Consider the following 21,624-nt stretch of genomic DNA (forward strand, 5'->3'; position numbering starts at 1 on the left):
TGCCCCAAGAATAAATGATTGACCAAACTTGGGGTCATGTGTGAAAGAAAGAAAATAGCATTAACCCAGAGTGTTTCTCACTTTCCCCCCAAGTTCTCAGCTGGCCAGGAAGGGAAATAACACAATTCCCTTTAAGGACTTTTTTAGTGAGAAATGAGGCCAATCATCATCGAGCTGCTGAAGGCCATCTATTGAAGGAAATGAGACATGTTTACCAGTCTCAGACAGATGCATTTATGAGTGATTATCTAAGTGCGACCCCTCCTGTCCAGCTTGTGTGGCACTCACAGAGGAAACTCTAGGTTATTTTATGGGCTAGAAAGCATAGAAGCATGAAATGTTAGAGTTGGAAGGGATTAGAGAACATCCAATCTAGTTTCCTATTTTACAAACCAGTGATAAAGGCCCAGAGTGATTAAGTGACTTACTCAGCATTACATAGAGAGTGCAACCCAGATCTCCTAATCCCCAGTCCAATATTTTCCTATCCTCTTGACAATATTTCCCATAAATACCATTGGTTTGGGGTGCCTGGGTGGCTCAGTCAGTTAAGTGTCCAGCTTTGCTTCAGGTCATGATCCCACAGTTCATGAGTTCGAGCCCCATGTTTGACTCTGTGCTGACAGCTTGGAGCCTGGAGCCTGCTTTGGATTCTGTGTCTCCTTCTGTCTCTGCCTGTCTTCTGCTCATGCTCTGTCTCTCTCTGTCCCTCAAGAATAAATAAATGTTAAAAAAAATTTTTTTTTGAATGAATGAATGAATGTTGGGGTTTTTGTTTTTATTTAATAAAAAAAATTTTTTTTAATATTTATTTTTGAGAGAGAGAGAGAGACAGAGCACTAGCGGGGAAGGAGCAGAGAGAGAGGGAGTCACAGAATCCGAAACAGGCTCCAGGCTCTGAACTGTCAGCACAGAGCTCGACGCAGGGCCTGAACTCACAAACCCCAAGATCATGACCTGAGCCAAGGCCAGACACTCAACTGACTGAGCCACCCAGGAGCCCCAAAATGTAATTGGTTTTATGTAGTTGGTTACAAGACCTGTCTATGGAAGATCATGAAAACTAAGTATTTATTTCCTGTGGGCTGAATTATAAAGAGGATATTGACATCATTTACTTGACCTAAAGCAGTGCTAATCAATCAGTAATTGAACCTTAAGCTATTAATTTGAAGAACTGTTAAAAAGATTTAAAACTCTTTCCATATTTTCCCCATTATACATCACACATTTATGTAAAAGATTACACCATTTCTTCTCAGCCCAGAGTTCATAGTGATTTTCAAAGGAAAGAAATTTCACCAGGTAACAGGAACAGTCAGTATGGAAATCAGAAGGCCCAGGTCTCCTGAGATTCCCCCCAATGGCCAGTTGTGTTGGCAGCTGTTGTTTTCTATTTCCTATCTTCCTGCTCACAGCCTGCTGAGTGCAGCCAGAGGGCATCATGCCACTATGTGCACTGGGTGTCCCACAGAGCCAGACGATCAAACCTGAGCTGCCTCCTCTCTACCATCCAGGAGCATTGGGCTTGCTCCCTCTCAAGTTCCTTCCAACCGCTCTTTGACCTTCCCATATTCTCAAGCTCTCATTCCTCTTGGTCCCTTCAGTCTATAGAATGATCTTGCCCCAATTTTTATGAAAAAACAAAGTCATTCAACGTGGCATAACAGAACTTACCTTTTCTTCACTCAAAAATGTCTCTTGATCTTCTGACCTTTTTCAAAGGAAAAAAAGGTTCCTTTTTTCCTTCAAAGTCTAGTTCTCTATTTGTGCTTGGGAATCCCTCCCAGGACAGTGCTCCATCAATTACCACTGTTTTCTTCTTCATTTCTCTTTTCTCTCTTTTCTTTCTGACTTCTCTCTTGCCTAGAAAAACACTCACATTTTTCCTGAACTTAGAAAAGAATCTTTGACCAATTTCTCTCAAGCTAAACCTCTTCTCTACTCTTCCTATTATTGCTGGATTTGATGCACTCTTACCACCTCCTTAATACCTTTAATCTCAGTTTTATTCCATTTGTCTCCTGAAATCATTTTGTGGAAAGTGAAAATAATTGATATTTAATCACTAGCCTCAATGGTCTATTCTTAGTTTTTAGTCTTTCTTGAGCTTCATGCAGGGTTTTGTTCACTCAGGAGATATTTACTAAACACCTGTATTGGCAAGGCCCTGAGCTCAGCCCTGTGGGGAATAAAGATGAGTGATGTCCTGCCAGGAGCTTATAAACTACTGGAAGAAATAAATACAGAAATGCATCAAGTGAGTGCTTTTTCCTTTCCCAGGAATTTGGTTCTGTAATTTCAATGACATTTTTCACATTATTTATTTATGTGTCTGATCACCCAAGCTAGAATCTAAGTTCCTTGAGGAACAGGACACTTTTTTCTGTTCCCACTTGTGCTGTGTATAGAACCTTGGCCCTGATAAGTGTTTGTGGCAGTCAGCCTCTGAGATGGCCGCAAAGATCCTCACCCTCTGGTATTCATGTTCTTGTGTAGTGTCTTTCTATATTGAATAGGGCTGACCTATACCACCAGTAGGGTATTGAATAAATCACAGTTTGTCACTTTTGAGGCTAGTTCATAAAAGACATTACAGCTTTGTCTTGCTTTCTCTTGGATCACTCAGTGTAGCAGAAGGCTGTCATAAGAACACTCAAGCAGCCCTATGACTGAGGCCACCTGCCAATAGCCAAGTGAGTGGTCTTGGAAATGGATCTTCCAGTCCCAGTCAAGCCTTATAGTGACTGAAGCCCTAACTGACACCTCGACTGCAATATTATGAGAGAACCTGAGCCAGAACCTCTGAACTAACCCATCACCAAATTCCTAACCCACAGAACTTGTGTGTGATTATACATATTTCTAGTGTTAAGATGTTATATTTTTGATAATTTGTTGTACAAGAGTAGTTAATTCAGGGGCACCTGGGTGGCTCGGTCCGTTAAGCGTCCGACTTTGGCTCAGGTCATGATCTCACAGTTCATGAGTTTGAGCCCCATGTCAGCCTCTGTTCTGACAGCTCAGAGCCTGGAGCCTGCTTTGGATTCTGTGTCTTCCTCTCTCTGCCCCTCCCATGCTCATGCTCTGTCTCTCTCTGTCTCTCAAAAATAAGCAAACATGTAAAAAAAAAAAAAAAAAAAAAAGAGTAGTTAATTCAAATTTAGTACCTGAAAGTGCAGTAGTATTACTATAATAAAAACCTAAAACACGGGAGTGGCTTTTGAAGTGGGAAGCAGGCAGAAATTGGAAGAACATAGAAGAAACTGTGAGAGAAGCCTGAAGGGCCTTGAAGGCTCTTATAGTAGAAGTTGATCACCTTTGAGGGGGCTGCAGGGCAAGTTTAAAGGACAATAAGGAAAAGGTTATTGGGAACTAGAGCAAAGTTGATTCTTCCTATGAAATGGTAAAATGAGCCCCAACAAAGTGGAAACTAGAAATATACCTGGTGAACTGGCTGACCTATCCAAGGAGAGTTCCAGTCAGAATGTTGATGCCACCTGGTTTCTTCTTGCTGTTTATAGTAAAATGTAAGAGGGGAGAGGTAAGCTAAAGGAAGTACTGATAAACAAAAGAGCCCCCATAAGTATTGTATTTAAAGTTTCCCGGTTTGCCCAGAATTCTAGCATGCTCTTCTGAGTACTCTCAGAAAAACATGATCTAAAGATGAAGCCAAGGATTGACTATAAAATCCTCCATTAAGTTCTCAGAAAGATCTAAGGCTGTGCTTCAAGAACTATTCATCCAAACAGTATGGCTCCTAAGAAGTCTAAGGATGCTGTGCCCTAGCAGTCTCAGAGAAGCTCAGGAAGAGAAGGGCTTATCTTGAAGCAATTTGTGGATGTGACTTTTACCTAATGAAGTGAACCCCAATAAGAGTGCAAACCTACAACGTTTTGTCAAACCCACAGATTGTATTGTCATAAATATGGCCAACTTCACATGTACCCCAATGTTTATAGCAGCGTTTTCAACAATAGCCAAATTATGGAAAGAGCCCAAATGTCCATCAACTAATGAATGGATAAAGAAGATGTGGTTTATATAGACAATGGAATACTACTTGGCAATGAGAAAGAATGATATCTTGCCATTTGCAACAATGTGGATGGAACTGGAGGGTGTTACGCTAAGTGAAATAAGTCAGAGAAAGACAGAAATCATATGTCTTCACTCATGTAGAACTTGAGAAACTTAACAGGAGACCGTGGGGGAAGGGAAGGGGAAAAATAGTTTCAAACAGAGAAGGAGGCAAACCATAAGAGACTCTTAAACACAGAGAACAAACAGGTTTGATGGGGGGAGGAGAGGGGAAAATGGATGATTGGCATTGAGGAGGGCACTTGTCGGGATGAGCACTGGGTGTTGTATAGAAGCAATGAATCACAGGAATCTACCCCCAAAACCAAAAGCACAATGTATACACTGTATGTTAGCCAACTTGACAATAAATTATATTAAAAAAAAAAAAAAAGTGACAGAGGAAATCAGTACCAAGACACCATCCATGCACCCCAGGAGACTGTAGGGATTGTTTCCACATTGGGGCAGCCTGCTGGCCTTTCTTAATAAAGGAAATTAAACTGATTTATGATAATAAAAAACAAATATGGCCAACTTGTATTATAAGGGGCAGAGATAGTATGAAAGGATAAGTGGCCTCTAGATTCCCAAACTTCTGCAAGAGGAAACGAGCCAAGACAACTATGCAGCTGTCCACACAGATTACCTGTGATAGAAAAGAAGGAGGGTGGAGCCAAGAGCCATTGAGAATCATTCTACAAAGGAATAGCACTGACTAGTGAGGCCTCATAGGAACAGCCTGTGAAGAACTAAGGCCTCTTACCGACAGCCGTGGGAGTGAGCAGTACTAGAAGTGGATCCTGCGGCCTCAATCAAGCCTTCAGATGACTACAGCCTCACTGGTATCTTGACTTCAACCAGAATCACCAAGCTAAATGGATACCAAATTCTTGACTCTCAAACACTCTGTGAGATAATAAGTGCTTATTTTTGTTTTAGGCCACTAAGTTTTGGGGTGCTGTGTTATGTAGTAATTGATAACTAATATAGTGTTAAATAAATATTTGTTGATAAAATGCAATAAATCATATCTCAAGAAGGAATGTAACCAAATCCCCATTATGACCCATAGTTAAGTACAAGGAATCGGAAATGTGTACAAGTAGGCCTTTGGCAGGAAGAAAAGTTGACTCTTAATCATAGTTCTCATGTAGACCATTAAATGAAGAGGAAGCATGTGGAGGTGTTACAATTCATGTCACCAGCTGACTACTGTTGTCCTCTTGAATGCTCAAGGAGTGTCCAGAGCATATGTGGAATGGCATGGCAAACACACTGTGACCCAGGAGATCATATTCCACAGGAATTAAGGTTCATCACCCTCTCATTCTCCCTTTGTTCCTCTCATCTACGTCTGAATTTATCTTTACTGTCATTGCTTCATTTCCCAGGATTATATGCAAGGACCAGAGTATGGCAGATGAAAGCAGTATAGCCAGGAACCACCATCTTATTTTTATACTTATACAAGCATTCCTTTGAACAGGAAGGATTTAAATACTAGTTCCCAAGAGAGCAAACGCAGATGAACCATCCCAAGAAAGCAGTAAGGAAGGTATAATCCTGCCTCTTTAATAAGTCCACAGGAATCCATGGAAAGTTATCTCCCAAGAAGAGAATTGTCACCAGATGAAGAGGTTGAAGGGCCTGATGAGAACAGCATTCACACTGGCTCTGTATTCACAGGTCTGATGCAGAGTTCTTCCAAGGAGTTCATGTCACTGTCTGAAAATTCCTAATGTAAATTCTTACCACGAAGGGATACAAGACGCACTGTTGTTGTTTTACTATTTTTAAAAAAATTTTTTTATGTTTATTTTATTTTTGACACAGAGAGAGACAGAGCGTGAGCGGGGTAGGGGCAGAGAGAGGGGCGGGGGGGGGGGGGGGGGGAGACAGAGAATCGGAAGCAGGCTCCGGGCTCTGAGCTGTCAGCACAGAGCCTGACGTGGGGCTTGAATTCATAGACCACGAGATCGTGACCTGAGCCAAAGTCGGACGCTCAACCAACTGAGCCACCCGGGTGCCCCTTTGTTGTTGTTTTACTTTTTTTAACAGTAAAACAGTTGTTTTACTGTTATTACTGTTAAACCCAACAGCACTGCTGAAGAATTACCCTCTGAGCTGAAAAATCCTAAAATTAGGCTTATATTTGATTGCATACAACAAAAATCCTGCTGGAAATGGCTTAAAAATATGGGAGTTCTCTCAAGTGAGAAGGTGCCCAAGGAGTAGACAACCTGAGCCACCTTTGGCTTCCTCTTCTGCCATCCTTCAAACATCAGCTCCAGGCAGGCATCTCGGTCACCTTCCATGCAGGAAGGAGGGAGAAGGAAAAGGGGGCAAAAGGCAGAATGGGCATGCCAATCACATCAGTCCCTTTTGAAAAGCTTGCCCAGAACCTATATCCAGTGACTCCCACCCACATCTCAGTGGCCAGAACTGGGTTGCTTGACCATTTCTACCTGTGAAGGAGCCTTAAAAGGTGAAGTTTTAGTTCTCTTGTCTCTTCAACAGAAGAAAGCAGGGAGAGGGGAGTTGCGAGTGCCTCACTGAGGTATATAAGAGAGCCTGGGTGCTCTGCTAATCTGTCCTTCTGCCTCAAATACGACTATTCCCCAAACATAATCCTCTGTAGTAGAATCCGTAGTGAATACTGGAATAAAGAAAAAGATCTCTTGCCCCACTCCCCATTTGCAGCAGAACGAAACAGCAAGATTTGTCTTTTAGAGAACAAATGCCTTGGGAGTCCCTTCACTGGGGGTCAAACCTGTCCTCTCAGCAGGCATAGGTGATTATTTTTCTTAATTACATTGCTTCGCATCTTGTTATGTGAGCTGTCAGCGTCTTAATTTAGCTAAAGACTCTCCACAATCATATTAGATTTATTTGGTACCTAATTTACTTAACATAGCTTTTGCTGTGAGAGTTAATCAGAGGCCCCAAAACTCTTAATAAGCTCAATATTTTACAGCGAACACTACCCTGAGGAATGCTTTATGAAAATGATGACAAGGCACAGGGTCTGTAGCCTTCAGAATCAATAAGTTACTGACTAATGAATTAAGAAGGTCTTGAACTTACACTTCACTACAGGCTTCACGTAGCAGATGCACAAATGAGCTTTTGTAAATGCAGCTGGTTCTTAGTAGAAAATTTCTCTTCACCCAGCAGCTGGGTGTTGGAGAATCTCTGTAGTCTTATAAATGACAACCAAATAACGTTTACCATTCAGTAATTTAAATGATCTGGGTTTTGCCACTACTTCTTTCACTCTTTCTTTTGTGATAGAATTTTGTTTTCTTCTCATGTTTCTAGAAGTCCTGATTTTTTTAATGTTTATTTTTTAATTTATTTTGAGAGGGAGAGAGGGAGAATGAATGGGGGAGGGGTAGAGAGAGAGGGAGAGAACAAGAATCCCAAGTAGACTCTGCACTGTCAACACAGAACCTGACTTGGAGCTCCAACTCATGAACTGTGAGATCATGACCTGAGCTGAGATCAAGAGTCAGAGGCTTACCCAACTGAACCACCCAGGCGCCCCAGTCCTGACTTTTGATATCAGCGGAAATCACTGAGGAGGATAAAAATACCGTGCTGAGGTATCTCTCTCCGTATATCAACTAGGGATGAGTTCAGTGCAAGGACCCAACATTGTGTAATTTATAATCCAAGACTTAAAAGACAAACGTAGAGGAACACAGGACAATCATAAAACAGACATACCATTTAAAAATACAAATAGCCACCATACCATCTATCAAAACCTTGTGTGTATCCTCTACCTTCACCACTAAATATCTAACTTGTGTCCTGCAAAAAGTAGCAACTCAAAGAACATTTGCTGAACAAATTATTTTTGTAGTGATGGAGAGTAAAAGGAAGGGAAGAGGGATAAGAACAGACAGAATATATGGTCTTGGGTAGACAAGCAATAGGTGTTTGTGGCAAGGCTGGAATTTTTTTTTTCTCCCAGATAAAGAATTATATAGAAAACTTCAGATTAAAAGGAGCAAGAGAGAACACTTATGTTTAGGGTTGGATGGGAAGACCGACCCAAGTTTCTAGGCTCTAACCTAGAAGGCATGGAAGGTCCAGAAACACTGACATGTGGGTCTTTGGGGAAGCAAAGAGAAGCTGGGGCGTTGGGAGAGGACAAAAGAAGTGAAGCACTCCTGGATGCTGAACCTCAGATCCCTCACCCCTTAAATAAAAATAATATTTGCTCTGCTATTTCAGTGGTGTTGTGAGGATTTAATGAAATGGTGTTGTGAAAGTGTTTCTAAAGCTTGAAGACACTCTGTTAACACAATAGGTCCTTTTTAAACTAATTTCGACAATGGAACGAGTGAGCAGGTGCTCATATGATGGTAAACTCTGCACAGAGGCAAGACAGGAAGGGATTATGGCCCTGGACAGAAATAGCCCAGGGCACTTTAAAGGTCACGGTAGGAATCTCAGATACCCTACGCTTTTTAGGTCCCCAAACTTCCTGAAATGTTTTCATATAAAGTTGTGTTTATCGCCAGTAGGACTTTATGCGGGAGAAGGAGCCTGAGACTCCTGAGGTTAAGGTGCTTAGTAGGCACATACAATTGGTTAACAGCAGAGCCAGGACTAGGGCAAACTTCCTAGCTCCTACTCTAAAGCTCTGACCACTCCAGAAAAATCCTCCAGCCAGTATTCAAGTCCTTGAGTGCCAATTTCCTTTGTTTCAAGCCCACACAAGTTAATGAACAAAAACAAGAAGAGATGATATAATTTCCCTGTACTTCTGATACCTCACCTATGAACAGTTTTCACATGGGAAGTAATGGGCACCATGTTGCATCTAAATTGGTTTCCTTGCTGCAAAGCCAAATCCATCTATTTTCAGGTGAGAAAAGCTGGGTGCTTATGGCCTCCCTGTGGAGTTCAGCATGGAGATTTGACAAGGCAGAAGCATCATGATGGGCTCTTCTAATGAAAAAGCTAGACCAGTGTTAGATTGCAGAGGGGTCCCATCTGTTTGCGAGGTTCTCTGCTTTGAGCTAGATTTCTTTATGTTGAAGCTGGTCAATACATTGATTTAAAGGGGTGCCTAGGTGGTTCAGTTGATTAAGCGTCCAACACTTGATATCGGCTTAGGTCATGATCTCACAGTTCATTGGGATTGAGAGCCACGATGGGCTCTGTGTTGACAGCACAGAGCCTGCTTGGGTTTCTCTCTCTCCTTTTCTCTCTCTGCCCCTCCCCTGCCCATGTACGCATGTGCTCTTTCTGTCTCTCAAAATAAATAAACTTAAAAAAAAAAGGTTGCTATGTTAAAGAGTTTGTTCAGTTCAGGGTGCTATAACAAAAATACCATAGACTAGGTGTCTTAAACAACAAATATCTATTTCTCACAGTCTTGGAGTCTGGAAAGTCTGAGATCAAAGTGCAGGTAGACCTATTCTCTCTTGAAGACCTGCCTCTTGGCTTGTAGATATGTTACCTTCTCCCTTATACTCACGTGCCTGAGAAAGAGATGGTGTCTTCTTACAAGGGCATTAATCCCATAAATGTGGACTCCACCATTATGACCTAATTATCATACCTCCATATACCAACACATTGAGGATTAGGCTTCAACATATGAATTTGGGGGGGAAACAAACATGTAATTCATAACTCCATTACCTTGCCTGTTCGACCTGATTTTGACTCTGTCTGATTTATATCCCTCTAAGAAGTGTAAGCAATAGCCCGTTTTTTATTTCAATTACACAGACCATTTTCCTTCCTACTGAAATGAGAATAGGGTGAATTTGCAATAAAATAAGTAGTTTTGTGAAGTAAACACTCAAACTGATGAAGGCTTGTTGCGTAACAGAGGTGACCTTTCCTTCCCCCTTCACAGTATAAGTAATAGTGTTATCAAGGCAAATTTGTATTATAAACTTTTCATCAAAGAATTATATATGCATCATTTATATGTGCACACATATTGGTAGATTTTTATGAACCTTTGAAAACCTAGAAATACAATTTATATTGCTTTTGTAGTCTATACCACACAATTAAGCACTTAATTATGCAGTAATTCTTTTCACATGTTAGTTTTGAAAGCCCTTAGGAGTTGAAGGTCATGTACTAAAGTTTTATGTCCTCCACCAGACCTAACACAATCTTAAGCATGTAGAAGGTGTTCAAGAAATATTTTTTAATTGGTTGATTTCAACAGATAAAATATTTCTCCTTAAGTATTCACAAACAGCTGCAGAGGGAGGGAGGATCCAGTGGATGAAGAACTGTTAAGTGCCATGTCAAAGAAGATGTGATCACATTTTCAGCTTAGGAGGATGACTCTGAAGCCTGCGTGGGGGATGGGGCTGGAAGGGGAAAGAGGTGGCAGATGATGGTAGCAGGAAGATCTTTTGGAAGCTGTTTATTGGCCCGGGTGGGAAAAATGTCTCAATAGTGGCAATGATGGGACATGGAAAAGATAAAACAGATGCGGGAGATATGTAGTAAATACAATCAGTGGAATCTCACTGGAGTAGAAAAGGGAATCTGCAATGACCCCTAGGTTTCAGGCTTAGATAGTTGTGTCATTATCCAAAATAGGAAACACTGCATGATGAGTAAGTCAGGAGTGGGAAGGGATAAAGAATTTCATATTGGACCTTTTGAGTTTGGGAACCAGCAGAAAATCTAGATAAAAAGTTCTAGTTAGAAATTATAAATGTGTGGGCCCATCTCACGGAGAAGAGGGAAGTTTGAAGCACAGATTTAGACTTGAGGGTTGTCAGAGCACGGATGGTAGTTGAAGGTGTGGGTGTCGATGAGAGGGAGTGAGGACACGAGCGTGTGCAGCTTTATGACAGGCCCAGGAAGGAACTTGAGAGGAAGCTACTGGGGGCACAGGAGAGGTGAGGGTGGTGCCCTGAGGCCTCGCGGGGGCACACAAGAAGTGACTACAGTCAATAAAATCAAAGGTCAAACTGCTGGAGAAAGGTGACTGGTGATTAGCACTCAGAGAAAGCAAATGTCAGATGATGGCAGTGCCCAGGTTGCAGCTGCAGGAGAAGCTCTTGAAGGTTCACTCCTGACACACTCCTGCACTGTGACCCTTACTAGAGCCTCAAACTTTACCTTTTTCCTTTGTATTCACACCTTCCCCCTGTCTCCAAATCTCACAATTCAACCATAGTCTCACTCTTGCATGCAATGTCTCTATCCGTTCCCAACATAGGTTCTGTTGTTTGTTTTGAAATGGTGCCATTGGGGCTGTGTTTGTTGGACAAAAAAAAAAAAAATGAGGCTGTATAACCAAAAGACAAAACTGGGTTTCTACAGATATAAAAGGAACCAATGACCAATTAGGAGGGAAATTGTGATTCAGTATAAAAAGCCTTGTCTAACTGGCAAAGCTACATAACAATGACATCGCCAGTTGGGTGCTGAGTCATCTATGCCTGGAAACATCCAGGAATAGAGGTGATAATAATATCTCTTATTTGTATCTATTTTATGATTTCCAAGGTGCTGTATAGGGAGACTCCCCTTCTTGGCTTTGTGTTTAATGACATTGCTGATGCTTCCCCATCTACTTTGGTCAAGAACTTCAAACTAAAAGCCCACTGCTAACCACTGTCACTGACATTTGAGTTGGTTTCAGAAAGTCCCAAATGGTTTTTGACAACTGAGCAGCATTTGTTGAGCCATTCAAGTATATTTGTGCACATGTGATACTCATTCATTCATCTGTCCATTCATCTATAACATGTATTGAGCATCTGTGCAGTGTCAAGCACTGTCCAGGCGCTAAGGATGCAGAGAGAAGGAAGCAAAGCCACGATCCCTGCAGCAGAGGGTGTTTATGCCCCAGTAATCATCTATTCATCCTGTAAATCGCCTGCTGACAGGTCCCATCCAGGCCAATGGCTTCGAGCTTCTCTGTGCCTCAGGGTGTTCTCTGGCCATGGCATACTTGGCCCATGCACAGGAGCGTTCCTCTACCCATGATGGGGGTAAGATGGTGAATAAGTGCCCCCGCTTCCTTGTTCTTTGGTCAGACAATGTGAGGTGTGATCTCTTTAGAATGTCCAAGGCTCGCCAATAGAACTGAGCCCAGTTCTTGAGCCCACAGCAGAAACGTTATTAAAGCTCTGTCTCTTGTCTCTCTTCCATTCCCTGTCTCACTTCCTCACTTGAAAACTGTGCTTCTTTTTTTGTTTGTTTGTTTATTTTTGAGAGAGAGAGAGACAGAGCCTGAGCAGTGGAGGGGCAGAGAGAGAGAGAGGGAGACACAGAATCCAAAGCAGGCTCCAGGCTGTGAGCTGTCAGCACAGAGCCCAATGCAGGGCTCGAACTGACAAACTGCGAGATCATGACCTGAGCCGAAGTCAGACGCTTAACCGACTGAGCCACCCAGGAGCCCCTGAAAACTGTGCTGCTTGGGAGCATCTTCTAAATAAACTACTTGCCCTCAAATCCTTAATTCAGGAATTGCTTTTGGGGGAACATGTCCTCAGGGGCCTTCCAACCTAATAGGGCACATGCATTATTATTAAGGCTATAGATTCACTTGAGTAAACCATACTGAGAAAATCAGAGGCACCTTCCTTAGGAAGGACAAATGCATCATGTGGCTATCCCTTTCAGTGCCTTTAGGACAGAATTTAACTGGCAAAAAGACACTCAGGGACACCTGCAAGGCAAAGCCAGTCCAGAACACCTGTGCCGAGCTTTGGCACACAGAAATGAAATTTGCAAGTATCCCACAGGCACCACCATGCAGCACATGTACAAGAGGAAAGTAGGGAGAGTATGGGAGGAAAAAGATCATTGTAAAGTGCCCTGTAATGGCCTCATTTTAGCCACCGGTTGTCTTTGTCTTCACTGGGGAGCACACACACTCTGACTCAGTAAGACTTTTTATCCCTGGACACAAGGTCACTCCTGTGGCAGCTTTGGTTGTTGGCTGCTGGTTGGGAGGAATTTGAAAAATCTGGGACTTCATGCCCCCAAAAGAGCAGCATCATGGAGAAGGGGAAATAGTATCTGACAGGCAGCCTGTTATCCTCCTTTTATACCAATGTCCTTGAAACACAGGTGTAAGTGATTAGGATCACAACCACAACCTTCTCTAAGGCCATCTTGTGTCCCCTAGTCAGACATGGTTTGTGCAAAAAGGATCAGTGTGAGCTTTAGGGTCTGCTCCCCATTGAATTTCAGTTAAGTTTAAGCATGTATAGCAAACTATTGGAAACGCTTCAAGACCAGTCCATATCATAAGCTGATTTACCTGAAGGCTTTTATTGTTATAGGGAGGAAGCTTTGAGCTCTGTTTCCTGGGGCAGAGAAGGCAGATATGAGGTGACTGTCCTCTGTCAGTCCCCATGAGATGGGTCCTTCAAGCCCAGTGGAGAGGACTTGAGGAAGAGGCAGAAGGAGTTGTTATCCTTGTGGAGGCCCAAGCAGAGCAGCTTTGGGCATGTGTTAACAATGGGTCAGAGTTCAGAAAGATGATACTCTCCATTTCCCTCTGGACACAGCAGGGCGGTAAGGCCAGAGGAAATGCGGGACCGTGAGATTATTTGATGGGGTCTCCGGCGTGGGGGAACCAGCGGAGGGAACCAGCAGCCATGCTCCTTTGCTCTCTGGCTGTGTTGCAGCAGGCACACAACCCTCGTATGAATGAGACCGCAGAACACAATGAGGGGGCTGAGAAGGAGACATTAGAGAACTATGGGAACTCCTATAAAATACCCAAAGTGATCCCAGAAGTGATCAGCAGACATTTTGTACCGGGACAGAGAAAGAATTTGGTTCTTTTTTTTTTTTTCCTTTTTTTTTTGTAAATTGAATTTATTTATTTATTTTTGAGAGAGAGAAAGAGAGAGCGCATGTATGCACACACATGCGAGAGCATGAGAGGCAGAGAGAGGCGAAGAGAATCCCAAGCAGGCTCCAAGCTGTCAACGTGGAGTCCCATGTGGGTCTCAAACTCATGAACCATGAGATCATGACTGAGCCAAAATCAAGAGTCAGACACTTAACCAACTGAGCCACCCAGGTGCCCTGAGAATTTGGTTCTTTTGCATGGAGGTAGGAGTGAAATTTTCAGTTTAAAAATTCTAATTCAAAGATTGGGAAAACTGGCCCAAACTTGTATCTGTATATGGTGGAGAGGCTCACCAAGTCAAGTGCTGTTCAACAGCTCCTGGGAAACCATAGGCAGGACCACATGGTCTTTAGGGGTCTCCAAAAGTTACTGGTCTTAGTGCACGCCATCTCTGGGCATGAACAATGAACTACTGGCCAGGGAACCCAAATGTTTCCAAAGGCCATTTGTCCAAAATTTGACTTTACAGGTGTCCAAATCATGTTCAGAGTTTTAAACTATTATTATAAACTTGTTTTAATTTTGCAGCTTTATCCTTAGCTAATCTATGCATAGGTGCAAAGGCAAGTTACTTTTCTAGGATTTTTATCGCTCTGAATTAGGGCCACCAGATTGAGCTGATAAAACACAAGACATCTAGTTAAATTTGAATTTCAGATAAACAAATAATTTTCATTATAAAAAATTAGCATGCAATATTTGGGACATATTTATACTAAAAGTTATTCATTATTTATGTAAAATTCAAACTTAATTATGCATCCCGTTTTTTATCTGGCATCCCTACTGTGAATAGATCTTTCCCTAGAGAGCAGAGCCACAAAACATCTGGAATAAGGGAAAAGTTCTGTGGTCCTTTTCATGCCGGGTAAAACTTCAAATAGCTGATTGATTTGTCTTTCTTAGGTTATAGTCTCCATTTACTTCCCAAAAGGATTACAATGGCATAAAACAAAAGGCACAAACAATCAAACTATTAAAATAGAAACTGAAAATCAAAAGAAATAGAAAAAGATGGGAAAGTTTGAACTCCAAAAGCCTAGACTGATATGATTATAGTTGATCTTCACATTTGCTTCTGAACTCTTTGGCAGGCCAAAGCCAAGAGAAAACATTGTTGAATACAAGGACACAGACGATTCAAGTTTTTTTTCTGGTCCTAACTCTTAGAGGACTCTACTGTGTGGGTCATTATACATAGAACAGCATGCTAGCCAGTGTGGTCTGACATGACAGCAAGGTAGGGGGCTCCAATACCTGTAACATCTCACCCCCTTGCTTCAGCTTTCACCTCGTTTACTCATCTATAGCGAGACATCCCCCATTGAGTACATTACAAACATAAGATATTGTTACTAGACCTGGGACTAAGGATATCAACAATGGCAATAATAGTAATGTGTTCTGGGAGGGTTTTACAGAAGACACACAAACATTCTTCAAGTGACTGTTGTAACACTCACCCTTGATTTTAAAAGACTGAGACCCAACTTTCCAATGTAATTCAGCAAAGGCTTTTCTTGCAAGGCAGGGCATAAAACCAAGTATATCCTGGCTAACCACTTGCCTCTTGAACTTCATAAATGGGATGAAGCTCAGGGCAATCTGTGGGTGCTGTGGCTTCACAGAGCACCAGTAAACCAAAGAATCTTTCCTTTACCATTGCTCATAATCTCCCCAGCCTGGAACTTGAAAAATTGTCTGGACCGAAAAGTAAATGGGAGTGCCCGTCTAAACCCAAAGCAGGGCTGCAGGCAGTCCTTCTCTCAAGGAATTGGCAATGGTTGGCCACAGCACCAGGAGAAGGAAAGATACGTGTCTGTGGCTACCCCTGGATTTGCAGACTGGCTGTGGAATGCAAATGCTTGGTCACTGAGAATGGTTGCCAGGAGCCAGTGGAATATCAGTATGGCTACCACTGGGTTCTTTCTGCATCAGCCGTATTTGTGTGTTGCCTGCTTCTCTTTCAAAGGGGAGGGTCAGAGGGCTCCCGTCCTACTCACAGAATCCCTAGAGATAACATACTTCATCCTGGAAATAATGTAATAACAGCAACAATCGTTAGATGCTGTGCTGTTTCATATGCCTGACCTCATTAAATCCCAATAAGAAGGGTCTAGTATTACTCTCATTTTACTATAAGAAAACAGATTTGAAAATGGTTCTTTCTACCAAGTGAGTAGGGGAGAAAAAGACCTCTGGGACTCAGGAAAGAAGACCGTTGAATTTTCTGTTCTTATTTGCAGGGGTGGTTAACTGGGAGAGGTGCAAAACCTGAGGGCCATTCATTCACAAATTGAAATCACGATTAAGTCCTTAGTACGAGACTAGCATCAGGATAATCTCATGAAGAATGCACAGATGGCTGCTGTCCACACACACTTACAATCTAGTCCAGTTTACAAATTAACCGGTTTAGAATATACCATTGGAAAGGTGTCTACAAAACCTCCTGTCCCCCTACCATCCCTTCTGAGCCACAGCCTTTCTCAGATGCTTAATTTGAATATTAAAGGCAGCCAGAGGTGTTGATAAGGGGACATTATTTTGCACCTGACTGATTCCCTCAAGACACAGAGGGTTTAGAGGCCAAGTTGACTCTTAGGGCCTCAAGACGGTTTGGTCCAGCTGGCAGGCTACTTCCCTGGCACCTTTGAATGAGGCCCCTGATTTTTCTAGATATATGCAGGCCTTTCAGACTGGAGGGGCTTCAGAGTGCCTTCATCCCATTGGAGATACTAGCCCACCTTATTTTCTGTCTAAAATAGTTACCAGCACCTCTTGGGCAGAGAATGGAGGAGGAATGAGGTGGGTGCTGTAACTCATTCTAAAAATAGACCACACTGGTGAGTGAGGGTGAGAATGGTTGGCCATAGAGGTAGGTGGTGTGTGGTGCCTCTCTCCTTTGGAAGGGTGTTCCTCAATGGGGCATCAGAGCCACAGACAGCCCCCAAGAGCCACAGCTCTGAAGGACAAACAAGCCAGCCCTCCATGGGACCACAGAGCCCCATTTCCGCGATTTGAAGCAACTTGAAGCTTTCTCCATGGGAGCCTCCCCAGTTCTCCCTGTTTTCCAAGTGAGTAGCCTGCATTGTAAAGAGTTCTTCCTTTGCTTTGTGTACTTCTTGCATTTTTAAACAGCAGTTTCTCAGAACAGATGCTCTCTTCCCTTCTTTCTGGTGGCCTTTCTGCACAAACAGCAGATTGTCTGCTTCTGTCATCTTAATCGAGGGAAGGAGAGAAACATGTTAATCATGTTATTTTTCTCTTCCTTCTGCCTGCAATTAGTTATGTGAGCCAAGGGCCCCCTCTCTCTTGTGCTAACACCCCACGCAGGTGATTTTCCTGTGCATGGCTCACCAAACCTGCTTCCCTTTGACTGGAGGGGTTCTTTTAAAACAGACACCTTGGTTTCTTTTTTAGATTTTGCTTCCTTTGACCTCCCCAGAAGTCACGTTGCCTTGCAGTCCCTGGTTATGTCTTGATTTCTGCTCCCCCTGTATATTAAAGTCCCAAGACCAGGTTGAAATCTATGGGGACCATCCCATAGATGCACCACACAGCTCCAGGGGGCATCATTCACACAAGCTGTGTATCTATCTGATGGTCGCGCAATATGATGCACAGATGTTGTGCAAAACAAACACAGTACTAAGCCATAAAACAAACGTAATGAAATGCAATACAATTGTGGGGATTTTTCTCATGATAACTGCTTTAATGCTCGTTTCAAAATAACACATATAGATTCCCCTCCAACACTCTTTGTTTGGTGCTATAAACTCATGAGTAGCCCACCCACTGAGTAAAACCACCAGAAGGCTCCTTGCATCTCTCTGCTTTGGCAGGTGCCCCCATGTGCCAGAGAACTAAAATGGGCATATTTAATCCTGAGAAAGAAAAGAGTAGGATGAGCATGAAGATTTGCCTTCCAGGGGCACCTGCGTGGCTCAGTCAGTTAAGTGTCTGTCTGACTCTTGACTTCGGCTCAGGTCATGGTCTCACGGTTCGTGGGATCAAGCCTTGCGTTGGGCTCTGCACCGAGTGTGAAACCTTCTTGGGATTCTCTTTTTCCTTCTCTCTTCCCCTCCCCACCCAGAATAAATTTACAAAAAGAAAAAGAAAAAGATTTGCCTTCTGGAAGAGTAAATCGCCGTAGACCAGTAGTGGGAATAGAGATTCTCTGCCTCTAATAGGTTCTCAACCTACATAATTTGCTCCAGGCTTCCTTTCAGGGCTGCTCTGAGGAACAGTGGCCTGGCAGGTCTCTTCCCCCTTACAGCAAAGTAGAAAGGTGGGCTCTGGTGGCGTCCTGTGTGCAGGAATGTCAGTTGGTGCCTAAGCAGGGGAAACAGAAACCACGCAAGTACTTAAAGCAGAGAAGATTTAATGCAGGAATACGTTATGCAGGTTTCTTGCTTGGGGTCCCCAGAAGACCCAGAGACAAGGATTCAAATGCGTGTCGTTTCGCTGGGAGGTGATGCCAGGACATACAAGTAGAGAAGTATACAGCTGGTTGCTAAACACAGCCATTATTAAAAAATAAATCACATGAACTTGTAATTAAATGTATTTTATTAAAAATGGGTAATAAATATTTAAAACATATCCTTATGTAATCATTTTACTTTTATCTGTGTTCTTTGGGTGATTTATATCTATTGTACAGTATAGTAAAAACACTATATAATGGTATGCCGCGGTGCTTTTCTTATCAGCTCCGTGTTCAGTGATGTTACCTTGATGGCCTGAAATCAGTCACGATAGGAGTATTTACACCATGGAAATCAAAACAATGCTATTAACTCAGGGCATGACTTACTGTTTTATTGTTTGTGTAGACTTACGAAAAAGAGAAAACGTTGGTAATGTAGATCGAACTTAAAAGTTGTCATTATATAAACGTTGTTCTGTGGATAGCCCCCACACACAAATCGAGGAAATATTCTCCCAGTATTCAAGAACTATAGTCCCAATTCAGCGAAGAAATTGCTAACATCACTAATGGATAGGTGAAGTTCTGGCATGCATAGCACCAAAGCTGGAAGAGGGTTCAGTGTAATGGATACGGTCTGTGCAAAGGTAAGAAGTACTTTAACAATAGATTACATATCAGAGTAATGATGTCAACTTTATGGGGGAGAAAGGCAGGGAGGCAGTTCCATTTGTCAAATCATGGTTGGCTGCAAATACAAGAGTTAAGCAAAAATCACTTAAATCATTCTGTGAGAATCCATTGGCTATATGGAATTTACAGTAAAGAGTTTGTATAGTTTATTATTAATTGTAAATTGTGCACTGCGTATCCTTTATCCATAATAAACTTACATTCATGTAGTGTATTGGACATTTTCTTTTTCCTTGGAAAGCTAATTGTTAAACCTTTACCCGCATACCACTGGTGAAGTACATACATTTAAAGGTGATTCTGCTCCACAAGTTATACTACATTAAAACCCTGAACATCTTGGGGCGACTGGGTGGTTCAGTCGGTTAAGCATCCAACTTCAGCTCAAGTCTCAATCTCACGATCAGTGAGTTCAAGCCCCACATTGGGCTCTGTGCTGACAGCTCAGAGCCTGGAGCCTGCTTTAGATTCTGTCTCCCTCTCTGTCTGCCTGTCCCCCACTCATGCTCTGTCTCTCTCTGCTTCTCAAAAATGAATATATGTTTAAAAAAATGTTTTTTAAACCCTGAATGTCTCATCTGGTCCAGATACCTGTAAACGTAGGAAAGTATTTTCTCTCATCCAAAGAATAACACTCCAGTATTTCAATTTCACTTACCAAGTATTTATTAAACATCTATTGTGTATTAGAATGGTTTCATTAAATCATAGGAGCTTAAGAAATCTTTGAGACATTTGAATTTAACCTCATTTTTAAAAATTTTTATTTATCATTGAGGTATGGTTGATGTACAATGTTATATTACATTCAACTTAGTGATTTGACAATTCTGTATATCACTCAGTGCTTACTACTATGTAGTTGTCATCTGTCACCATACATAACTATTACAAGGTTGACCATATTCTCTGTGCCGTACTGTTATCACTGTGACTTATTTATTTTATAACTGGAAATTTGTATCTCTTTATCCCCCTCACCTATTTCAGCCATCTTTTACCCCACTTCTCCTCTGGCAACCATGAGTTTATTCTCTGAATTTAAGAGTCTGTTTGTTTGTTGGATTGTACATATAAGTGAAATCATTATCCTATTTGTCTTTCTCTTACTTATTTTTCTTAACATGATACCCTCTAGGTCCATCCACGTTATCACAAATGGCAAGATTTCTTTCTTTTTTATGGCTGAGTAATACTCCATTGTATATCTATACCACATCTTCTTTATTCATTCATCTATGGGTGAAGACTTGGGTTGCTTCCAGATCTCAGCTTTTGTAAACAGTGCTGCAATAAACACAGGAGTGCATATATCTCTTCCAATTAGCGTTTTCATTTTCTTTGGGTAAATACAAAGAATAGAATTGCTGGCTCATATGGTATTTTTATTTTTAATTTTCCCAGGAACTTCCATACTATTTTCCACAGTGGCTGCACCAACTATACTTCCACCAACAGTACAGAAGGGTTCCTTTTTTTCCCACATCCTCTCCAACACTTGTTTATTCTTGTCTTTTTTAGTAGCCATTCTGACTGGTGTGAGGTAATATCTCATTGTGGTTTTGATTTGCATTTACCTGATGATTAGTGATGTTGAGCATCTTGCCACACATGTGTCTGTTGGCCAGAAATGTCTATTCAGGTCTTCTGCCCATTTTTTAATTGGATTGTTTTGGGTTTGCTTCTTTTTAATTTAAATTTAAGTTAGTTCACATACAATGTAGTCTTGGCTTCAGGAGTAGAATCCAGTGATTCATCTCTTACATATGACACCCAGTACTCATCCCAAAAAGTGCCCTCCTTAATGCCCATCACCCATTTGGCCCATCCATCCACCCAGCACCCCTCCAGCAACGCTCAGTTTGTTCTCTGTATTGATTTTTTTTAACATTTATTTTCCCACAGGTTTTTTATTTCAGTTTTTGGTGTTTTGGTTTTTTGGTTTTTTGTTTTTTGTTTGTTTTAGTATAGCTGACACATTTATGTTACATTAGTTTCAGGTGTATAACTTAGTGATCTTATAAGTTTATACATTATGCTGTGTTCACCACAAGTGTAGCTACCATCTGTCCCATTACATGCCTATTACAGTATCACTGACTGTATTCCTTATGTTGTGCCTTTTATTCCTGTGACTTATTCATTTCATAACCAGAAGCCTGTATCTCCCTCTCTCCTTCACCCATTCTGCCCAACTCCCCATCCCCTCCTCTCTGGTAACCATCAGTTTGTTCTCTGTATTTGTAGTTCTGATTCTGCTTTTTGTTTGTTTATTCTTTTTTTTTTTTTTTTTTTTAGATTCCACTTATGAGTGGAATTAAATGGCATTTGTCTTTCTCAGTCTGACTTATTTCACTTAGCATGATACCTGCTAGGTCCATCTATGTTGTGTAAATGGCATGATCTCATCCTTTTTTATGGCTACATTACATTCCATATATATTCCATGTATATATATATATTATATATATGTATATATACATATATTTTATATATATATATGTACATATACCACATTTTCCTTGTCTATTCATTGAACCATGGT

This window comes from Acinonyx jubatus, chromosome A1 (genome assembly GCF_027475565.1).
Source record: "Acinonyx jubatus isolate Ajub_Pintada_27869175 chromosome A1, VMU_Ajub_asm_v1.0, whole genome shotgun sequence".
Taxonomy (NCBI): Eukaryota; Metazoa; Chordata; class Mammalia; order Carnivora; family Felidae; genus Acinonyx; species Acinonyx jubatus.